At 37.1% G+C, this 22066-nt stretch overlaps 1 long non-coding RNA gene across 3 annotated transcripts in view; it reads right to left on the bottom strand.

Annotated features, from left to right (window-relative positions):
• Positions 1 to 5422: 5422 nt before the first annotated feature.
• Positions 5423 to 22066, bottom strand: part of LOC132374319 (uncharacterized) — a 268702-nt gene continuing 252058 nt past the window's right edge. For 2 of the 3 annotated variants that reach the window (XR_009505638.1, XR_009505637.1), the window contains exons 3-4: positions 6760 to 6892; positions 5423 to 5709 (exon numbers count right to left, since the gene is read on the bottom strand). This is a non-coding gene — a long non-coding RNA (uncharacterized LOC132374319). Of the gene's footprint in view, positions 5710 to 6759; positions 6896 to 22066 lie in introns of all 3 variants that reach the window. The other variant, XR_009505639.1, reaches the window with a different exon arrangement.

Here is a 22066-nt window from a genome sequence, read left to right as displayed (position 1 = left end):
GAGCTAATTCAAGTGCCACTCTCGCAGGCGGTGCTTATGAGAAAGGTATTTGCTGCTCCATTGCTTCCAGAGGAATGTTTTCAGGCCACATTAACCTAGGACTAAAAAAAAAAAAAAAAAAAAATAGTTTTCCCGCTCTTCCTGTCTACTTCAGTACCCCGGATGCCACTTGAAAGTAAAATCCCTCCTTCCCACCCACCTCAAATGTTTCTCAGATTCTAGAAAAATCCTTCACTTTCCTCTTCAATCCAAATTAAAACAGTGGCTCTGCCACTTTTTGCTGTGTGACATTGGTCAAGTTACTTAACCTCTCTGTGCCTCCACCGTCTTGTCTGTAAAATGGGAATACTAAAAAGATCTAACTCACAGAGTTGTTTTGAGGGGTACAATGGTTCCTACAGGTGAAGCACTTAGAACATTTCCAGGCATAGAGTCAGTGCTCAAGAACTGGCTGTTGTCACACCCGCTCCAGCTTCCTGGGGCTGCCAACCTGGTTTTCTTCTTGTGATTGATGCTGCTGATGTTTGTTTCCTGGCACTACCTTTGTATAACCTGAAACTGTCCACAGCCAGTCTGACCACAGCCACAAGTCAGGGACGGGTTCTCGAGGGCCTCTGAGCAGCCGCCTATGAGCTGAGCTTTCTGCTACCTGGGACATCCTGCGACCATGTGATCACCCACTATAAGACCCTTACAGCCACGCAGCTGTGTTCCTGCAAAACAGAAACATTTGTTTCTGTTTTTTTTTCCTCTCTCACAGCTCCGTCCCTCACACTCAGGTATGATCTCCCAGGGCCGGACCAGGGGGTGATATGGGTGACGAATCCTCCTCTGATCTCAGAATCACCCTTTCTGACCATGAAGCATTTTCTTTGGCTCCAGCTTCTGTGCTTTGATTTCCCCCACCTTGAAGGTGAGCACTGTTAGGAAGACCCTTCAATACCTCCTGCAACCAAGGTTACTCCTGAGTCTGCCTCGCATGCCTGAACCTTGGGTCCCACTTCATCTGAATTCCTTCCTCTTGGAGATGCAAGTCAGTGAAATAAACTCCTAGAGGCGTTTCAGGCACCAAATGTCCTTGTTTGAAAAATAAAGTATGATTTCAAGAAACAGCCATAGTACCTGCTACTACTCTATCAGAAAATATAGAGGAAGTAGTGCTAGATGCTACAGAGAAAGGTTGTTTTCTCCCCTTTCTTCACGGTCATCCTTAATCTAATCTGAAAGAGAGGAACTACAAATGCCTCTTATAGACATCTGCACACAGATGGTCATTGTCATGTGCTAAATTGTTGACATTTCTTGCCAGAAGAATGCTCTGGGAAAAACCATTGATGAATATATGCTACTTTGGTTTCACCTTGCCAATGCTAAGTAGAAATCTTTTTCTGAGGTTATAGTTGAGATACGCCCAACAAAGTCATAATGAGCGAGCAAGCGAATGTGCCAGAGTAGCAGCAAACCTTGATAACAACCCCTGTGCCAGTACTGACCTCAAAGGCACCACAGCTTGTTCCTGGTAAAGGAGAAGAACAAATTTCCCCAATTGTCTTGGAGTACAGTCTGAAATGCATATATATTATTTATGAAATTTCATCATTAGAAAGAAATCTCCATGCATGCCAGAAATTTAATGTTGCATTTACTATGTGATCACCAGTCTAGAATGATTTTTCTTTAATGTTCATTCAGAGTTAATGATTATTTCGTAAGTGAGAGGTACACCCCAGATGTATGGAAATTCACTCACATTCATTCATTCATTCTTCCAACCAGCAAATATTTATTTAGACCCTACCAAAGGCATGTGGAGGAACGAATTAACAAATGAATGAATGAAGTTTTTTAAATATCAGAATTTAAGAAAGTTTGCACTTGAATTTATGGATATTTTGAGCCAGTCAGGCTCCAAAATTAACAGACCCTAGAATAATTTTTTTAATGCTCATTCGGAGCTAATGATTATTTCAAATATGAAACGTAAACACCAAATAAAGTTGAGCAAATGCAAATTATATTTTGAAAGAAACAGCTAGTAATTTTATTCCAGAGGTCTCACTCAGCAAAATCTAGTCCAGATGTGTCTGAATCTACATCTAAATGTTTTTTATAGCTACTTAATCTTAAATCATGGACGATTGTGATCCTAAAATATAGAATCCACAAGTTCTTATAAAGCTTCAATGATTGCTCAAGATATTGACAAGCCACTGACCTTATCCAACTCTTTGGGAACCTGAATTTGTGACACTTTTTCTTAGCTCTAGATTTTCACTCTTCAGTTTGTTATAGATCTCAATATAAAGATATGTATATATGCCCTGGGGGAATAAAAAAAGAAAAAGTATTGTCTTTCCTTCATTCTTCATATTGAGGAAAATTATCTGTTTTTTAACAGGTCTTACATATATGTAGATACCAGTAGATTTAGTGAGTTCAACTTGGATTATATCCTGTGATGTCAATGCTGTGTGTTTTGGTATCAATTATGGTTCTAACTGCAATCATGAAGTTATTTTGAATTAACTACTTTAAACAGGAATTATAGCCTTTGTGTATGATACTTTCGTTAAAAAATAAATAAATAAATAAAGATGAAAGCCCTAAAAAAGATAGTAGTGGATACCGATTTGATTTTTGAACAATTTTAGAGTACAGTCTATACCTGGTGTTCTAAATTTTTTTATTTTTAAAATTTTTTTTATTAAGCTTTGGCATTGGTTACTTTTTTTTTTTTTTTAATTTTGTGGCTGTGTTGGGTCTTCGTTTCTGTGTGAGAGCTTTCTCTAGTTGTGGCAAGCGGGGGCCACCCTTCATCGCGGTGTGCGGGCCTCTCACTATCGTGGCCGCTCTTGTTGCGGAGCACAGGCTTCAGACACGCAGGCTCAGTAATTGTGGCTCACGGGCCCAGTTGCTCTGCGGCATGTGGGATCCTCCCAGACACGGCTCGAACCCGTGTCCCCTGCACTGGCAGGCAGATTCTCAACCACTGCGCCACCAGGGAAGCCCCTGGTGTTCTAAATTGATTCAGTTTTTGTTATTATTCTTTATATCTGCCCATTTTTATCTAAAACGTTTCAATAGCTGTTTTGATCATTATATTAAAATAAAATTAGGTCCGTTTGAGGTGCATGAACCTTTGCAAACTTACAGAGCTACAGATTTAAACATGAGCTGGGGGCTACCTTTGTTTTGACTGTTAGTCCCTCCTCCCCTCAGAGTGTGTGTTAAAAGAAACTGGCTCAGTTAAAAGGTGCTTCATGAAAGATGCCTTGACAATCACACAGGGTTTAGAAACCCACAGGTAAACACCAAAAAGGATGTGAAGCAAAAAAGCCCCAATTAAGCTTGTTTTAATTCAGCTAGAGATTAAATAACTAATCTCTACTTTTTTTATCTGTTACATTTTATGCCAATCAAAAATCTTCCAAATCATAACTTTTATCAATCTGAAAACATTTGTTCCTGGCGTTTGATGAATGTTGACTTCAGAGCTACTGTTGCTACAAAACAAAACGCTACCAGCCAACATGCATAAGATAAACATTTGAAAGATGGGGTTTTCTAATTATGCATAAGATAAACATTTGAAAGATGGGGTTTTCTAATTATCTCCTTTCTTTTTTCTGTTTCCTTCCCCCTTCCTTCCCCTCTCCTTTCTCTGTATGTCTTTATTATGTGAGTAAATGATCAAAGAGTAAAGAAGTTCAGACCACAGAAAGGATTAGAATGGCCACTAAGATCATGGTTTCCTTCTCATGAGAGTAGAAAACTGGCTGAGTCCCTTGTAGAAAACTCCTTCCCAGGTTTGATCAGTGCAATTTCAATTCTGCTTTAAATAGAATGGCTCTCAGGCATACTCTGCTATTGTCTCCTTACAGATTTGCAAAATGCCTTTATGCTTTCCATGGCCAAGGAAACTCTTCAATCCTTAGTTGTCCATGGGAGCTGGTTGATTAGATAAGTATATGTGTACCAAAGGAAGAAGTGGGTTATGGCTTAAAGGTGGTACAAAGGATTCATTTTAATTTGGCCTCAAATTCCAAAGCTTTTGAACCACAAAAGATTTGTCTGAACTGAAAACTAATATATGTATATACATTTTTTTTGTTTTTAATTTTTTTTTAATTTATTTACTTTTATTTTATTTATTTTTATTTTGGGCTGCGTTAGGTCTTCGTTGCTGCACGTGGACTTTCTCTAGTTGCGGCGAGTGGGGGCTACTCTTCGTTGCGGTGCACGGGCTTCTCATTGCGGTGGCTTTTCTTGCTGCGGAGCACGGGCTCTAGGTGCGTGGGATTCAGTAGTTGTGGCTCGTGAGCTCTAGAGCACAGGCTCAGTAGTTGTGGCACACAGGTCTAGCTGCTCTGCGGCATGTGGGATTCTCCCAGACCAGGGCTCGAACCTGTGTCCCCTGCATTGGCAGGCGGATTCCCAACCACTGCGCCACCAGGGAAGCCCAGTATATACATTTTAAGAGGAAAGAAAAGCATAGAGAATGGTGATTTGCTTTCCAGGTGACAGGTGTTGCATCTTTTTGGAATAAACACAGGGTTCCTAAGACCCATTTCCTCTGGGCACAGACATTTTCTCTAAACTGAACATGTTTTTGTTTGCATAAAGTCTGGTTTTATTCCCAAACTACAGAATTTCACAAAATTTTCCAGACACTGGCATGTATACAGTAAAGCTTCTCATTTCTTCCCTTTCGAGGCGTTTCCATTCAAATGATCTGCATTTCTTGTGTGTTGTGTGCAATGTATTTCACAAGGGAAGAAGTTTCATGAACACGAGTAAGATGCAATCCTCACTTATAAGGATCTTGCATAAACAGAGAAATCAGCTGCTCCAATAAGCATGGTAGAAGCTGTAGTCAGACCATTAGCTCTTCCATGACCCTGTAAAAGTGATTCGACCTTTCCACATTTTGTTATTCCCTATAAAAATAAAGGAGCAAAACTAATCCACAGGCGCTATGGAGATCATGTTCATGTTCACGAAGTTTAAAATGTGATTGCCATGATGATTTATCTTAATTTACTTGAATTAACTTAATCTACATTCTGTCATACTATCAGTGTGTGATACACAGGCACACACATCTCTTTGGGAAAGAATACCCACCCTCCCAGCTGATTAGCTTGAAGGAACAGCATGAGAACACTTGATAGAATGCGTTCAGTGTGTGTGAAACTAATTTACATTTTGCCCCACTTTTGTTCTGGAGGCTTTCTGATGCTTTTTACACATGATTTCATTGTATGAACACGTGTCTGCATGCACCTCTGCGTAGAGCCCTAAAATTAAACTGACTTGCTGGCTACAGTTAGAGAAAATCCTTCTCTAGCTTCTTTCTACCACTCAATAAATTATTACAGTCTGTGCACAAAACACAAATTACATGCTTTATTAGTATGTTCTGTGGTAACCTCAAAACCACAAGTGTTTACATGTGCTGCACGCATGCACTTTGGGGCTTTTTAATAGCTGGTTGACAAGAGATTAAAGGCAGAAATATGGCATTTTATTAAAGCAAACATATCACTATGCCTACCATGATAAAATGATCTAGTTTTCTTCAGACACAAAAGTTTCTGTTGAGTGATACCTTCGAAATTCCTTGAGGGCACCCTATTATTCACTTTCCTCAACAGAGAGCAGGTGCAAATGGTCTCCAATTTTCAAAGAGTACTGCCTGGTCATTCTTTACTGTCAAAATGAAGAAGAGCATAAAAGTTAGGTCAATAAAGTAATATAAAATGCTTAATATAAAAATTCAGGAATGAATGATTAACCATTAAAAACTTACAGTAGCTATTTCATCTAGGAGAAAAAAAAATTAACATTTCCCCTGAAACCTATTAACACTCCTTGTAAACAATATTCTTTTTTGAAATATATGACCTTCCCTCATTCTCTCCACACCCATGGCATTTTTCTTATATCCACTTTACCTCTACTGATAGGAGGTTGAATTCCTCAGGAAAGAGTGTTCCGAGCTCCTTTCTCAGATGTATGTGGTCTCCTACCGCATCTTTCACCTGGATGTTCTCATCAACATCAGATGCTAATCTGACAACCTGTTACTGCTGATCCAACTCCAAAATTACAGAATTTGGTCTACAGCCATAACCCCCTGAACATGCCCAATCCTGTCAATATTACAGAATTTGCCAGGGGACGGGAGGCAAAAGACTGCCAAAGCTTAAACCCATCACTTCCTTATCGATCTACAAAATTGGACAAATTGATAATTGCAGAAATTAGTATACATGCCTCTCCTTTCTCGATCACCTCCATTTCTTGTTGATATCTGTTCAGTCCCTGTGACCGTCAGATAGAGGGTCGTGTGCAGAGAAAAGCAGAAGTAAAAAATGCTTTTCTGTATTTTTGAGGAAATTATTTGAAAGCAGGGTTTAGTTTAGTCTATGACTTCTTTTCAGATTTAAATCATAGAAAAAGCAAGACCGTTCAGGATCTATCCTAAAGCTAATCCTTCAGTTTCCTGATGTTGTTAAGAAAAATAACACCCCGGGCATAATATAGATGAAGAATGATTTTGATTTAAAAATTGTGAAATGATATGGCCACGGTCAGTAAGACCGCCTCTTGAGGCTGCCAAATGTTTTCTACACGATGGTTCTAGAGTCATTGAAGAAGGCCCCACCGCCATGTCATCCCGAGAAAACTATCACCCGGGCTGCAGCAAGTTGGTTAGCATAAGAGGTGAGTATGATTTGATCCTGGGAATAAACTCACATTGCAGAAATTTTAAGGATTCTTGCAAATCTCTCATTTTACAGAGTTCATTTGCTTCAATAGACATTTTGAACTGCCAGCCATTTCCCAGAAGTCTTCCTCCAAATATTGGACAGAGATATCCAGGCGACTCCTGCTAAGGAAAAAGGAAGCATACTGAATAGTGTCTTTACTGGGTTATGAAATATTTGTTTAGCACCTAAGAAGCATTCTGTTCTTGAGAAACACCTCAAAGAGAAACAACTAAAGAATGCAAGCACACTCAGGGCAATAATGCTCCAATATTTTAGGCAGGTATAGATGGCATGTGAAACGTGCCCCATATTTGTTTTCCTTATGTTGACATTTAAAAAAATCAAACAGTAGGTTCCCTTCATTAAATCTACAACCAATTCAGTGTTCACAACACCGATAGGCCTGGCCATCCCTACCCTATAGGAGTCATTTGCAGTCCTCCTGCCTCTGCTAAGGTTTGGGGGTATTGTCTTATGGAATTTCTTTTGTCAGCCATTTCAATGCAATTTTAAAATAATAAACTTTATTTATAAAATTACTTATTTTCTTACGCTCTTGACTTATTAAAACACTACTGAACAAGATGTGTTATTTCTGGTAGGTTTATTTATATTCTATTTTTGTTTTTTGCCTTTGGTGTTTGTGTCATACCTTGTGCTAAAAAAACAAGAAGACTAAAACCAACTGCATCAGTGAGGCTAAGGAATGTGGAAGTCTTGGATCTCAATAAAATTAAAAATTTTCTCTACAGGTCATTATCAAAACTCCACTCAATTTAAGGACCAACAGGAAACAAGGTAATTTTCACCAAACAATCTCAGAATATCTCAAAAATTGGAGGCAGCTGGTACATATGAAGGCAAGGACACAGGATGGGGATAAGAACAACGAGCTTGGTCTGTACAAATAGTAACTACACCCCAGGTAACCTCTCCCATCTGATTCAGACAGGTCACTACATCTCTGCCACCCTACAGGACATGGGAGGTTTACTATACAAATATTTTAAACAAGAGATGCTCTAGGTTCACCGACATAAGACACAGTTGAGCATAAGATTGAAGCACCAAGAAGGGGGACAGTGAAAGTGAGTATTAGACTATGAACCCACATTCCTCTTCCCTTGTCTAGGAACCCACATTCCTCTTCCCTTGTCTGGCTCTCAGAGCCCTGCAGCCAAACTAAAATCACACTCTCTTCTACATCACCTTTACCCTGGCCTCACAGTCAAGATATTGGAGGGTTTCCTTCTGGGAAAATCCCCCAATCCAAGAAAAAATTCCTATAGAGACTGGCTCTCGGAAGGCCCCAACCCAAAGGTTGAGTTTACACACAGTCAACAAATCTGCCCGCTCACATATCCAGACCGCCTTGTTAGTGCATCACTGCCTCATTTTCAATATAAACAGAGAGCCAGAGATATAAAACATTTTTTAAAACCTCCAACAAGAAAGACAAAGATTAAAGGAGATAGAGAAAGGAAACTCAGAAAAAATAAGACTATTAAGAGAGAAAGGGAAAACTAAGAAACAAACGAACAAAAATCCTGAAATTGATAGCCTAAAAAAAAGTGAGAAAGTAAGAGAAGATTTATGAAACAAAGAAGGATATTATTAAGCAAAAGGGTTGTTCATAAAACAATAGCTCTTGGAAATTAATAATTATACAATTATTAATAAATTGTATAAGAGAAGTTCAAAATTCAGTTTAAGGACTAGAAGATAAAATCAAAGAACTTCCTGAGAAGGTAGAACAAACATATTCAAAACTGAAAAATTGTATAAGAAAGAATCAATCTAAGAGTTATAGAAAGAGAGAACAACAAAATCAGAAAAAAAAATCTTTCAAAGAAATAATACAAACAAATTTCTCAGCACAAAAAATAACCCAAAACATCGATACCAGATTGAAGGGTCCATGAAACATTCAACTCAATGAATGAAAAAGAGCCCAGTCAAAACATATTATTAAAAGTTTAAGTCACCAGGGAAAATAGAGGTGGATATCTCCAAGGAAAACATCACTGTATTTATAGGGATGTGACAGTCTTATCAGAGAATCTGAAGATAAATTAATAATAAGTGTAAAGGGAAATTAAGAAAATAATACAAAATAAGGCAATTATTAACTGCCTGAGCAGGACAGGAAAGGGGATGTCATTGTCGTACTCTGCATTACTTAGCTGTGAACAATATGCCTATAGTCATATACACAGTGACTAGTGAATTAACACAAAAATTGTGATTGAAATATAGCAGATACGCAAGTGGAAGAAGATGAAGGGGGTTATGGAGCTCCGTAGAAAAGATAAATTGCATCTTTCTGCTGTAAGAAATCACTGTCTAAATAATGTCTAAAATAAGAAAGTCTAAAAATGGCAATACACAAATGTTATTTTGAAAAACAAATTTTAATGCAGAAGAAATGTCCAAAAAAGTTTCTTAGAGTAGTTAAGAGTGGGTGGGGTTGTCAACTGCTGTTTTTATTTTCAAGCCTCATGGTAGCAGGTGCTCTTGAAAATATATATACATATGTATTATTTAGTTAAAAATTTTTTTTAAATTAAAAAACATTGAATGAGGTAAATAGAGAAGCACTGATATGGTATTATGTTCAAGACATTAAGTTATATTAAGTGAGCTACAGAATCCTAGTTATGTTGCTAAAGTTACATATTTGGATATTTACTCATATATGTATTTGTGTTGAAAAAGACTTAGAAGCAGCCATGTAGAACTAAAGTGGCAAACCAATGGGAGAACTTAATACAGGTTTGATTCCTTGAAATGTTTATTTTTACAATGTCTTCAAATATTATAGGTATGATTTTTAAACCTTTGAACACTTTAAACAATATTCAATCCATATGAAATTATATGTATATGTGCATAGGGAAATACATAAAATCATGGTCACTAAGATATTGGGATGATATCTCAGAGTGATAGAATTTCACTTACCTTTCATTCTATGTTTTACACTATTCTCTTTGAGTTTTTGGAAATGATAGAGCAAAAGCCAGCATGTGTGAATATAAGGCCACAATGACTTCAGTATAAACCTGTGACAAGGGATTATGTATACAGGTAAGTAACTCCTGGAGAGAACGATAAAAAAAATAAACAGTTGAATTAAGATGGTACGATTATGCCTGAAAAATCTTTTAACCGCCCATCTTTTGTATACATGGCATTTATTTAAAGAAAGAATGACTTTGTCTCCAATAAAATAAATTTAAATAAACAGGGAAGACAACTGGTGAATGTGGACAGAAAAGGAGGGGGGTGGATAGAAGAACACGTGTTTGTTTAGCATCTACTACATGCTAAGTACTAAGTGTGTCTTGGTGGAGGGCACAGCAAGTGACATACACAGGTTTTTCTCTACCACCTTAGCACAATATCTATGTCCAATAAACATCTTTAATAAAGTACTATATCTAAGGATGAATGAATCAATAAACCAATAAGTTATGGACATTTTTAAATTTGGCAAGAAAAGAAGAAAGGAAAATGATGGCACCCGCAATAGTAATGAGCAGTAGCAATATTAAGTAATGGGTTTTATATGGTTTTCAGGGTAATGGAAATGGAACATGCTTAAAGAGAGAGGGGTTTCATGGATGGTTAAGATGAAAATGTAGATGAGGACCTGAAAGGATTTAAAGAGATGAGATCCAGAGCAAAAGTGCAGCATGAGCTCCGGCTGCCTTTTCTGGGGGACGAGGGGATGGCAGTTGCCTAATTCGAGGACAATTACCTGTGAAGGTGATTTTGGAGACATCTTGGGGAATTTACCTTGGATTGTCTCAAACTTCACATAAGTAGCCAAAAGCTTGTGCTTGAGAAGTGACAAAAATGTAAAACCAAAGCTTTTAAAGGATTTCTTGAAGATTAAAGATTGAACGAGCACATTTGATTGTATTAAATAATTTAGATATTTTGTCGTGGTTACAGACTTATTTTATTGCAATAAATCAGAAGTTGAAGGATCATGAAATTCAGATCATGTTTTTCTTCTTTCACTTAAACTACTGATAAAACTGTGTACCCATTTTGGTGACTGATTGATATTAAACCCCTTAGAATTTCCATACTCTCATCTATAGGTTAGAATTAGAATATGTTTAGAGCCCCAAGAGCTATTAGCTTTTACAGCTATAACCATGACTATAAAGGCACGTTGTCAAAGAAATCCTCTCAATAATCCCAAAATATGAAAAGGACACATACAACCCTTTCAAATCATAGGTGAGAAAAGTGACCTGAAAGGCATTGACATACGATTTAAATGAGGGTATGATTTAGATTAAGGATATGATAACTGGGGAGAGAATGAGAAAGTTCAATAAAATCTCTCCATGACTGAATATTGCAATTTAATGAAATGATTATTAATATGCATTTAAATGGAATATTCTTGAAGATGCATATCAGAAACATGCTTTCTCTGAGGCTGTGGTCTCTCGGTGCCCACACAAAATTGAGAATTGAAGATGTAGCCATTGATTAATGTAATGACTCCCTTTAAGTGAATGGATGATATGTGAATAGAATTAAACTCTTAAATAAAAATCAAATAATTGAGATATTGGACATAGATAGTGTATATATGAGTTTATTTCATTTGTACTTGAAAAAATTCTGAATATTTTTATTGTGAATATGTAACTCCAAATTCCCTAATAATTTAAATATTTAATAGAAATTTTATATCCTGAATTTCCATTTTAAATGATGTGGAATGTATGGGGAGAATGTACTGGGTTGATTGAAACAGCCAATGGTAGGACATCTCTTCTATAATCTATAGATGACACAGAGAGAAAAACAGAGTAGAAAAAAGGCTGCACCAGTTGCCAAGACTGGAAAGATAGCCTGTAAAAAAAAAACCCAAAAAAACAGAAAATGATGTATTTATTTTTAAAACAGACTAAACATATATTTTAAGCATGACATCATGATAGAAACTGACAAAGGCTAGGTCAGCACCACTGACAGAACAGTTCATGTCACAGAATATCTGACTTGAGAGAACATTTTGAACACTTACCAAGGACATGAACCAACTTTAAAAATCCCATGGTGAGATGCATGTGACTAACAGTAGAACTTTATGATTTAACTGGAAATGAATTTTAACCAGGTAGTAATATTATGGGTCACACTCAAATGCTCCCATGTGCTGAAGTTTAGACTTTTTTTTTCTATAGTAGGTACAGATCATAGATTCTATCTTGGACTAGTGTACCTCCTGGGTGCTTGGCAGACATTGCTATGTGTCTGATAGAAAGAGAAAATGAGGTTACAAAATTGCTGTACTATCACTTACTCTTAGATGGAACAGATAAAAAATCCTTAGGGAAATCATATTAATGGGCAATAGGTTTTCCAGAATTTAGCCACATTCTGGGAAATAGGGACAGAACGCAGCACCCCACTCCATTTCCTATAACAGCAGTGTGCCTTGGGGAGGTATTTTTAAATTTTGGAAGGCAGAGCCATAAACAGTAACTTTTTAAATAAGTGTATTCAACTGAAAATCCATTCATTTTCTTAAAACATAACACATTTGTGTGTATGAGTATCATATGCAGTTAGATATTGGTGTTCAGTACAAGCTTTTTGATAAAGGGACTGCTTAGAGACAGGTATAAAGAATTTCTTTTTGGTGATCAAGACAAATTCTTGCCTTGTGAGAAGATGAGAGCCTGTTAAAAATCTCAAATAAAATGAAGTGCATCCCAAATCCTATAAGCAATACAGCACAGAAAGAAAAAAAGACATTTGTTGAGCAAGAGAAGTGAGATAAGCAGAAACTAATAAAAATGGGGGAAAATGTAAACGTTTACAAATTTCTCTTAAAAGTGCTTATTCAAGCTTATTCATTGCATTAGCAGAAAAGGAACAAAGACCATGATCTTGTCATCTAACATGAATACTCATTAGCATATCATTAGCATGTGGCAAAGTTTACATTTTCCTCTTATAAGCACATGGTTTGGATGGGCGTTCGGCACACCAGCAATCTGTTCTGAAATTGTGTGTATATAGTTGTGTGTATTTAGTATTCCTGAACTGTTCGTTCCTGAAATATCCTCCTCCAGTGAAACTCTCGAACATAGCTCCATTCCCATCGACTTTGGAAGAAAGACTTCTTCTTTAAAACTCTCAGCTAAGGACACACAATGAAATGCCTCGTTAAGAATCTTAATTTAAAGCAGCACACAGTTCTGTATGTCAGAGGTAATAATTACGTTCTTTAATGAGGCCGATTTTCCCTGTGATGAGTAAGCCTCTCTCTGCTTTGTTTATAGTAACTCTGGATTTGTTTCTGGCTTTCTTCAAGTGCTCTTATTTTTAAAAAATTATCATTATGCTTGTCTTCCTAGGGTCAAATTCTGCGTATTCTATACTCAAACCATGTGCTGTTTAAGCACTGTTAAAACCAATTACCCACATATTCCCGGGACATGCAGGGGCCTATAGAAGTCATAGAACCCATACCCCAGCTTCTAAGCAGAGCCACAGATAAACTATGTAAGGCTGACAAGGGTCTACCTTATGATTTTAAATAATTTCCACATGAACTATATATATTCAAAATGTCCCAGCAAACCTAAGCAATAAAATTGAAAGGCTCTTGAACAAATTGATTTTATAGATATCTATTATAATCTTAAGAATTTAAGATATATTTTTACAGTTGGAGGAGGGCTTGAAAGTAATGCCCAAGCATATGCGAAATTACCTAACAACTTGCTTTAATTATAATATGAAGTATTTTGTGGTTTTCTCAATATAGTTAGATCTTTTCCCCATTCTACCAGCTAACTCTAATATTCTGCCCAAATTTTATCTACATTTCATACAAAATAACTGCGAATTTTAATTGTTTTAGTTTTTAGATGCTGAGTTTAAATCACATAATATAATTCCTTTGGTTTACAGATAGGAAACAAATAAAAGGACATTAAGTGATTTGTCTAAAGTCGTATGATATGGATGTGACAGAAGCAGACCTTGAACGCAGATATTCAGTATTTGGTATTTGTATCCAAAGCTCTCTTGTCTACTAAAATCTGCCCTTTGCTTCTGGAAGAAGAGAGAGCCAATTATTCTTTCTAATGTTTTTGTGAGATGCATGCCATCAAGTCAGGTTCACATAAGAGTTTAATGATTTTCCACTTTGAAACTAGGAGCCAGGGCCATTCATTTCTTATTCCTCATGCCGGGTCAGACCCAGAGTCACCAAGTTTTGGAGTTGGAGAAAAGCTGAGAGAGCACGTGAGTAGACATGTTATGGAAGGGAAGGCATTTCATTAGATGTGAACTTGAACAACACAGAGAAAACCAAGGCACAGGCACGCCCATGTCACAGAGTCTAGACTATCACGACTGTCACCAATTCCCAGCACAGCTCTTTTTTGACTGCAAAGCAGACTTCAGGGCTTGACATTTTATTTATCAGTTTATACTTGTCAAGTAAGAATGAAATTGCAAACTTGGACAACAATTTGCATTAAAGTGACCTTGATCCATTAGCCTGGGCAGTTGGATGCAGACGAAGTCAGCTGAGATTTACCTTCCTTTGTTCCTTTGGTCGCATTACTCTAAACATTACAGATTTGGCTCAATATTTATTAAAACAACAATAATAAATATTGAGAAATTTATTATTGCAAGTTTATTTATCAATAATAAATTTTCTAAAACTTTAACCACAGCACTTGACATCTGACAGAGGCCATGACCATGTGTAGTTACTTTAGAAGTTGTTAGTCTCTTTTGGCAACCAGCTACTGAAAAGCCAGTAAAATTCATTACACATTAAGATTGAGCAGCTAACGTAATTAGAGCCTCCAACATTTTCAGAAAGTGCTTGCTGGACAGAACTAGCATATCCATTCTCCCAAGTTAATCCATATACTCAGTGCAACAGATTTATTTTCTGGAACTTGATAACTTTATCTCACTGTTTATATGAAAGAGCTAAAATGCCACCAATAGTCAATTCTATTTTGAAGAAGAAAGTGGTGAGGGATTTGTCCTATAAGATACAAGATGTTCTAGAAACAGGAGGAGGAGGAGGAGGAAAAAGAGTGAGAGGAGAAAAAACAGTAAGAAAATCTCATGTGACTATGAGAATGTGTATTGGTGCAGGGCTAGGGAAATAGACCAAAGGAACAGAACAAAGAGCCCAGGAATATTTACATGGAATATATGGCTTAGTACTTGGAATATATAAATAAAATTTTACAAATCTATAAAAAAAATTAAAACATTTCAACCTCTCTAGTTGTAAATGGAATGAAAATTAAAAACACAAGAGTCTACCTTTTCACACGCGTCAGACTGACCAATATGAAAAGTTGTTTTAACGTGTTAGAAAGGATGTGGAGAAATAGGCAATATATAGGAAAGTTGCAGATGACTAAGTCTGACCGAGGTGTTGGAGAAGGTCACAGAGAAGATGGTTGACCAGAGAGCTGGACCCAGGCAATTAGAGGTTCCTGACTCTCCCCCCACCCACTTGGAATGTGGTTCTGCCCACGGTTTCTCACTAATAGCCTTTTGAAGGAAGCAGCCTTGAGAGTAATGTTTTGTTGAGATCACCCGGACTGGATACGTGCCTGAACCCCATTAAGGACTCTCTATATAAACTCCTGAGGTTCTGGCAGGTGGGTGTGGAGACCTACTCATCTTGCGGCCACTCAAGACAAGCCTGGCAGGTAAGTTCCCTTGCTTATTAAACCTGCCACCTACCAATCTGGGTCCTCTGCCTCTTTCTTTGATCTCTCCTTGCCTTCCCTATCCAGGGTCCAGTTTTGAATTTCACCCTGAGAACCCCTGAGATTTCAAACGCACACTAGTGCCAAGAATTCCACACTTAGGGAAAGCTTGTACATGTGGATACAAGAAAACGTATGCAAGAATATCCACTGCATGATTGGCTGTAGCTAGAGGACAGACTCAGGAAGAAAACTGCCTGGACCATAGTTCTAGTACCAACACCTAGCAGCTCTCTGACTGTGGGCAAGTTTCCAACCTCTCTGTGCTGTAGTTTCCCCATAAATAAAACAACTTGAGTGTTATTGTGAGGATTAAGTGAGTTCATACACAGAAAGCATTTTTAAAAAGTCTTCCACCTGTAAGTGTTTCCTATCATTTTTAGTTATTATATGTATTTAACCTATCCTGGTTCTTTACCCATACCAGTGTACCCATATAATATCACAGAAAATGAATATATTTATACATCAGAACCTCATTATTCCATGTTCCACTAGGTCACATGGAAAAAAACTCGTTTCCTAGTCTTCAAACTTCATTTCAGCTGCAGAAAGTTTCTTCAACAAAAGCTTAAGCAGAAGCAAGTAACAGAGTCCATGATAGACCCCACCTTTCAGAAGTCAGCATGACATGGTTAATCTACATCAGGTCCCCCAGATATCAAGGGTAAATAGAAATAAGCACCATTAAAGAAAACCAGATATGCCAGTTCCTAAACCTAAGACCTGGAGAGATTAGGGGATGATTTTCACTTTTTTGAAAGGAAACACTCTAACTTTCCAAAAAATAATAGTTCCCTTACTTAATTTCATATGGGATTTGGTTTACAAAATGCACACACACACATACAATTGGCCAGAAATTTTTAGAAAATGTACAACTCAGTGAAGTGTTTTTTGTACTTTGGACTGTTTCTTTTATAATTACAAAAATAACAGAAAAGTTTGAAATATTAAAAATACAGAGATATAGAGAGTAAAAAAATAAGTTTCTCTTAACCTCTCCCCTATACTCTGATGATTCTTTCCTTGACATTACACACACACACACGTGTACATATATACACACGCTACTTTAAACGCACATGGGATTGCAATATTCATTACAGTATAGGACTGATTTTTTTCTTTATTTTTAACAGTATATTGTCTATTTTTTTGCGTAGACTATGTATATAAGGTAGAATTCTGAATTTTTATCCGTGTGTGACCCAGTTATCCCAATATCATTTATTAAACGATTTTGCCACTGATTTAAAGTGCCATTTTTATTATAAGCATAGTCTCTTTCTGGAACCTAGTCTATTCTATTGATCTAGTTTTTCATTTCCATGCCAAAACCACATAATTATATTTACTATAGTTTTATATTATATTCTGGTACCTGTAGAAAAAGTTTCTCCTCATTCCTCTTTGTAAAATGTCTTGCCTATCTCTATGCTTTCATTCCTCCATATAATCTTTATAATTTACTTAGAAAGTTCTATAAAGTATATTTTGGAGATTTAGATTAGAATTTCTTTACATTTATTGATTTATTTGTAAAAGTGGGATATTTTCAATATCCCAAGATATATTGTAAGAAGAAAAAAGTGGATTAGAAAGTAGATATCCTTTCTTGAATATTGAATGTCAAAGAAAGGTAATTTTCTAAAGATAAATAAGTAAAGGTACTCATTTTTATTGTGAAATAAGAAGGAAAGGATAAAGTGAAAAATAAAAGCACAAACAATATAATGCATTACAGTTTAGCAGATCTGATTTTAAGGCAAGTCTCTTTTACCCTGTCGGGACCAAAATGTTCTCATCTATTAAATAAGCAGGTCAGACAGGATGAGGTCTAAGGCCTTTCCCAGCTCTATAGTCTACATTGCTCCTACTCTAGGCAGGACAAAATCATCAGCCAAACCAAATGGCACTGAACAGTGACCCAGACAAACTTTTTTCTTGTGTAGGCTCACACCTTATTTTGAGAGGAAGATAAATTTGTTGCCCTCCATACATTTATTTGCAGGTTGGCCAGGCAACACAAAGGAAGGTGTTGTCAATCTGATAGTTCACTTCAGAATACTGAGGCTCAGAGGGGTTAAGTAGATTTTCCAAGATCACACAGCTAGCAAGAGGCAGAATGTCATTTTCATATTAGATGTGTGAGCCCAAAGCTGATTTTCTTTCTACCGAGTGGAGCAATTCTGAGTGATTGCTGAAGGAATGATTGAATAAATGGTTGGATGGATGGATGGATGAAATAATCACGTTTCAACTGTGTCTCCTCATTTCAAAGTAGAGAAAGAGACACTTGCTGAGGAAAAGAAAGTAGACTTTGTTTTAGAATTTGCTTTTTCCTCCTCATCATAACTAGCTTTTACAGGAATTCGTTTATAAAAGGATAGATTAAACTGACTTTAAGCTTGTAAGGGATAAAGACAACAAGAGAAGTCATTCTGTGCTCCACCAGATCAGAGAATTTGACCAATAAAATAAGTGTTATCAGTATGTTCTATTTTCCTAAGTAGAATCTATTTTACCTATCTTATTTATAATAACACCATGAATGGTAGCTTTTGAAGAATTATTTCTGCAAAATCAAGGTAGGAGAGAAGAAATATATTCATAGGAATAGTTTCTATTCATTGTGGGTACTACATGCCAAGCGTTGTTCTGAATCTTTATATATATATATGAACTCATTTCATCTTCATTAAAAAACTTATAAATATTTTCTTTATTCTTATTTTACAGATGAAAAATACTGAGGAACAGAGATCAGGGAGATAAAGGAGTTTGCCCTCCCACACAACTAGATAACAACAGTGTATGTACTGAAATGCACACAGCCTAGCACCAGCACCTGAGCTCACTAAACTGCCTTTCACCAGGTAAAGATAATGGGCTTTGGGGTTAGAAGAAGAAGAAGAAGGTGGAAGAGAAGACGAGGTCACAGCTAGAGCCCATACTAGGTGTCGAGTGCCTTCCTACACTCCCTGAATGTATCAGCTTATAACAGCCCCACGAAGTTCAACTTCTGTGTACAGCCCTTACAGGCTGTGTGATTTGGGGGCCAAGTAATTAACATGTCTGAGCTTCCAGTTATAAACAGGAATGGTAATACACACAGTTAGTGTAAAGTTTAAATGAGAGAATCTGTTTGAAAGCATCCAGCATGCAAGAGCTCGATAAATGTTTGTAGTTTTTACTTTTATTTACAGTATTTTCAGTGCCCTCATGAAAAAGAGGAACTTCATGGGTCTGATTTTTTAACAGCACCAAAGTGTTCAAATTCATCATTCAAACCAACAAAACCCAATCTTCCTAATCACATTTACTTCCTTCTTAATAGTTTCTATAGTTTCTTTCTCTCCGATACATAGGATGAAATAATATATCAATGCTTCCACACCCTGGAAGTTCCTTTCCAAACATAGAACTACTTATACTTTTAAATTTGAAAGCAATCTTGTGAGAAAATGAGGATTATATTACATTTACACCAATATCATCATGAACTGATGTGAATTAGGCTCAAGCCAGACCAGGTTTCGTAGCGTTTCAGAGCTGGAAGAAATCTTACTTACCTTATACAACAGCAGTTTTTGACAGACAAGACAATGAAGTCTCAGAGAGATAAAGTGAGCTGCTCAGTGTCACAGGGTAACCTGGGGGGCTTGCTGAGGGTTACATACTTGGTCCTGTCTCCTGCAAGCACTGAGTATGTTGACAAACTTAGGGCCTTCTCAGCAGTTACTTGGATGTGAAGAGTGTGAAGCTTAGTTCAATGCCATCACACCATGCCCTTCCTGAGCCATTCAGGGAGCTGCTGAACAATTAGATGTCATTGCCAAGGACAGACGTTTTTTGGCCAACATTTGTACTCAAGTGTAGCTTTGTAGAGATGGGCTGTTACAGGATGAGTAGATATAATGTCAATTGTTCCCCTCTGCCCGGTAAAAGAGCTGGGCAGAACAGGGTCTTACTGCTTCTGTCCAAATGGATGCAGACTGATTAAAAGATGGTAGTTCTTTTAATCCACCAAGACATTTTTAAAAATTTTGTCTATCCCTCCACCTACTCCATGATTTGGAAGAATTTATGGACCAAACTACATGAGTAAATCCTACCAAAGGCACTATGATCCACCCGTAACGATGTGAGAATAGCTCAAAGCCACGTTTCAATTTTTAATCTCTTAAGAAGTTGAGGAAGCTGAAGTTGGGATCCCTGCTCCTCTGAATGCTTTAAGTTAAAAAGAAGGTCTGATTTTCAAAGATACTTCACTCCAATTTATATATACATATGTTCAGGGAAAGTAAAGTAAACTATAAAAACGTGCTATGAATTTAATATCTGTTTTTTGTGTCCTTAGGTTTTGAGGAAATTTTGTTTATTTCTCAATGATTGTAAGAGAAATCATTAAGGAGAAAGACAGAAGGTGAAAAATTTGGTTGGAACTTTCACAAAATTTGTAGGTATGAGGTGGAGCCGGCCTCTTAGAGGAGGTCCTTTACACATGGGGTGGATTTGGACTGAGTTCAGAGAGAGGGGAAAGCCAACAATTCATGTGTGCCTGCTGTGTGCCGGGAACTGTTGTGAGCCCTTCACAGACATGATTTCATTTAACGCATGTGGAGACTCTCAACATAGGTATCATTGCCCTTATCTTAGCGACGACAGTACGAGAGAACTTAAGAAACATGCCCAAGGTGTAGAATAGTGTGTATCATAAGCTATTGTTTCTACTTGTAATTATTAACAAATGGAAGCACAAACCAGTATTTGCTTATACTACAAATGGAAGAATAAACCAGAATGTTTTAAAGAGGACACCTAAAGGTGAAAGGTGGAGGAAGTAGAAGGAGAAGATAGACTTCTTTGAATATACCTTACTCTGTAGAATTCATCTGGGAACCACGTAAATAGTTTACATAATGGTAAACCAAAATTAAATGTTAAAAAGCAATCCGGGGGCTTCCCTGGTGGCGCAGTGGTTGAGAATCTGCCTGCTAATGCAGGGGGCACAGGTTCGAGCCCTGGTCTGGGAAGATCCCACATGCCACAGAGCAACTAGGCCCATGAGCCACAACTACTGAGCCTGCGCGTCTGGAGCCTGTGCTCCGCAACAAGAGAGGCCGCGACAGTGAGAGGCCCGCGCACCGCGATGAAGAGTGGCCCCCGCTTGCCACAACTAGAGAAAGCCCTCGCACAGAAACGAAGACCCAACACAGCCAAAAAAAAATAAATAAATAAATAAAAAAGCAATCTGTAATCTAAAGCCAAATGAAACAAATGAACCTAAATAGGCATCACACTGACACAATTTTAAAAAGAGGAAAAATTTCAAGTGACTTTAAAACACAATAATATGACTGCCCATCCCTAGTTGAAGAGATCCTATAGACAAAAGTAATCATGAAAAAACTTTTAAATGTTTACAGTAATCAGAGTGGGGGGCGGTAGAATCGGTACTGCTCTTCTGAAATTATTGGGCATGAATTACGTAATAAAGCAAATCCGTATTTAGGTTGGCATTACCGAGAACTGGAATTTTCATTGGAAGTTAGAGATGTAATATGGAAGATGGCAAGTAAAAATCTTGGAATCCGAATTTGACTTGGAAATATCTGTATTAATTTATTGTACATTTTACCTTTTTTGTTTCCCTAGCACTCTCCACTGAAAATGAGCACCATTAGTGCTCAGATTACTGCATTTAAACACTATTTCACACTAAAAGAAACCAGCGCTCTTTGTAGAAATGACTGATGCCGAGCGTGGAAAAGGGAAAGTACAAAATGTGCCTGAAACACCTTAGACCAAAAAGCAAAAAGCTACCAAAGACTCTTAAGATTGTTTCAAAAGGACTCAGGAGCTAACCTGAAGAGACCTCCACACTAGCCACACATGCGCATTTGAGGCAGCCATAAGGATAATAATTGCAATCTGATTGCCGTTGATTTAATGTGTTGCAAGACACATCAAATACATTGAGATCGATGAGTTCATAAAAACAAAAACAAAAACGAATTCCTTACCTTTGGAGGATGTTAGGGAATCAACTTGTTATTTTGAAAACTAGTAAATAAAGAGAAAGAATCAAGGGTTTGCCCTGCCTTCCTATACGAATATGTTCTTTAGTTTGTAAAAATTAACAATGAAAAAGAAGGAATTCCAATTTTAAACATGTAAATCAAATACAGTAAAATTTGATGTGTGAACTAAAATTTGCATTTACCAAACAAAACTCTTATACCTTGCAATTCACGCACTATTGTCTTTTAAATTTAAGAACAAATGAAGTTAAATTCAAAAAACAAACAGCATGTGAATAACTTCAAGTTGTCACACAAAATGATCACTTGAGAAGTAAAGTGACTTGCATTCTGTGCGTTCCTCTTGACAATGATTATGATATATTATTGGATTATGGAATTAAACAAGACTATGTAGCCTCAAAGGGACCGAAGTCACAGACTGCACCCAGAGCTCCCAAAAGCTTAGGAAATT

The sequence above is a fragment of the Balaenoptera ricei genome, chromosome 11, assembly GCF_028023285.1.
Source record: "Balaenoptera ricei isolate mBalRic1 chromosome 11, mBalRic1.hap2, whole genome shotgun sequence".
In the NCBI taxonomy this organism is placed as follows: Eukaryota; Metazoa; Chordata; class Mammalia; order Artiodactyla; family Balaenopteridae; genus Balaenoptera; species Balaenoptera ricei.
The sequence above is the reverse complement of the archived record's forward strand: the minus strand, read 5'-3'. Positions and strand labels throughout refer to the sequence as shown.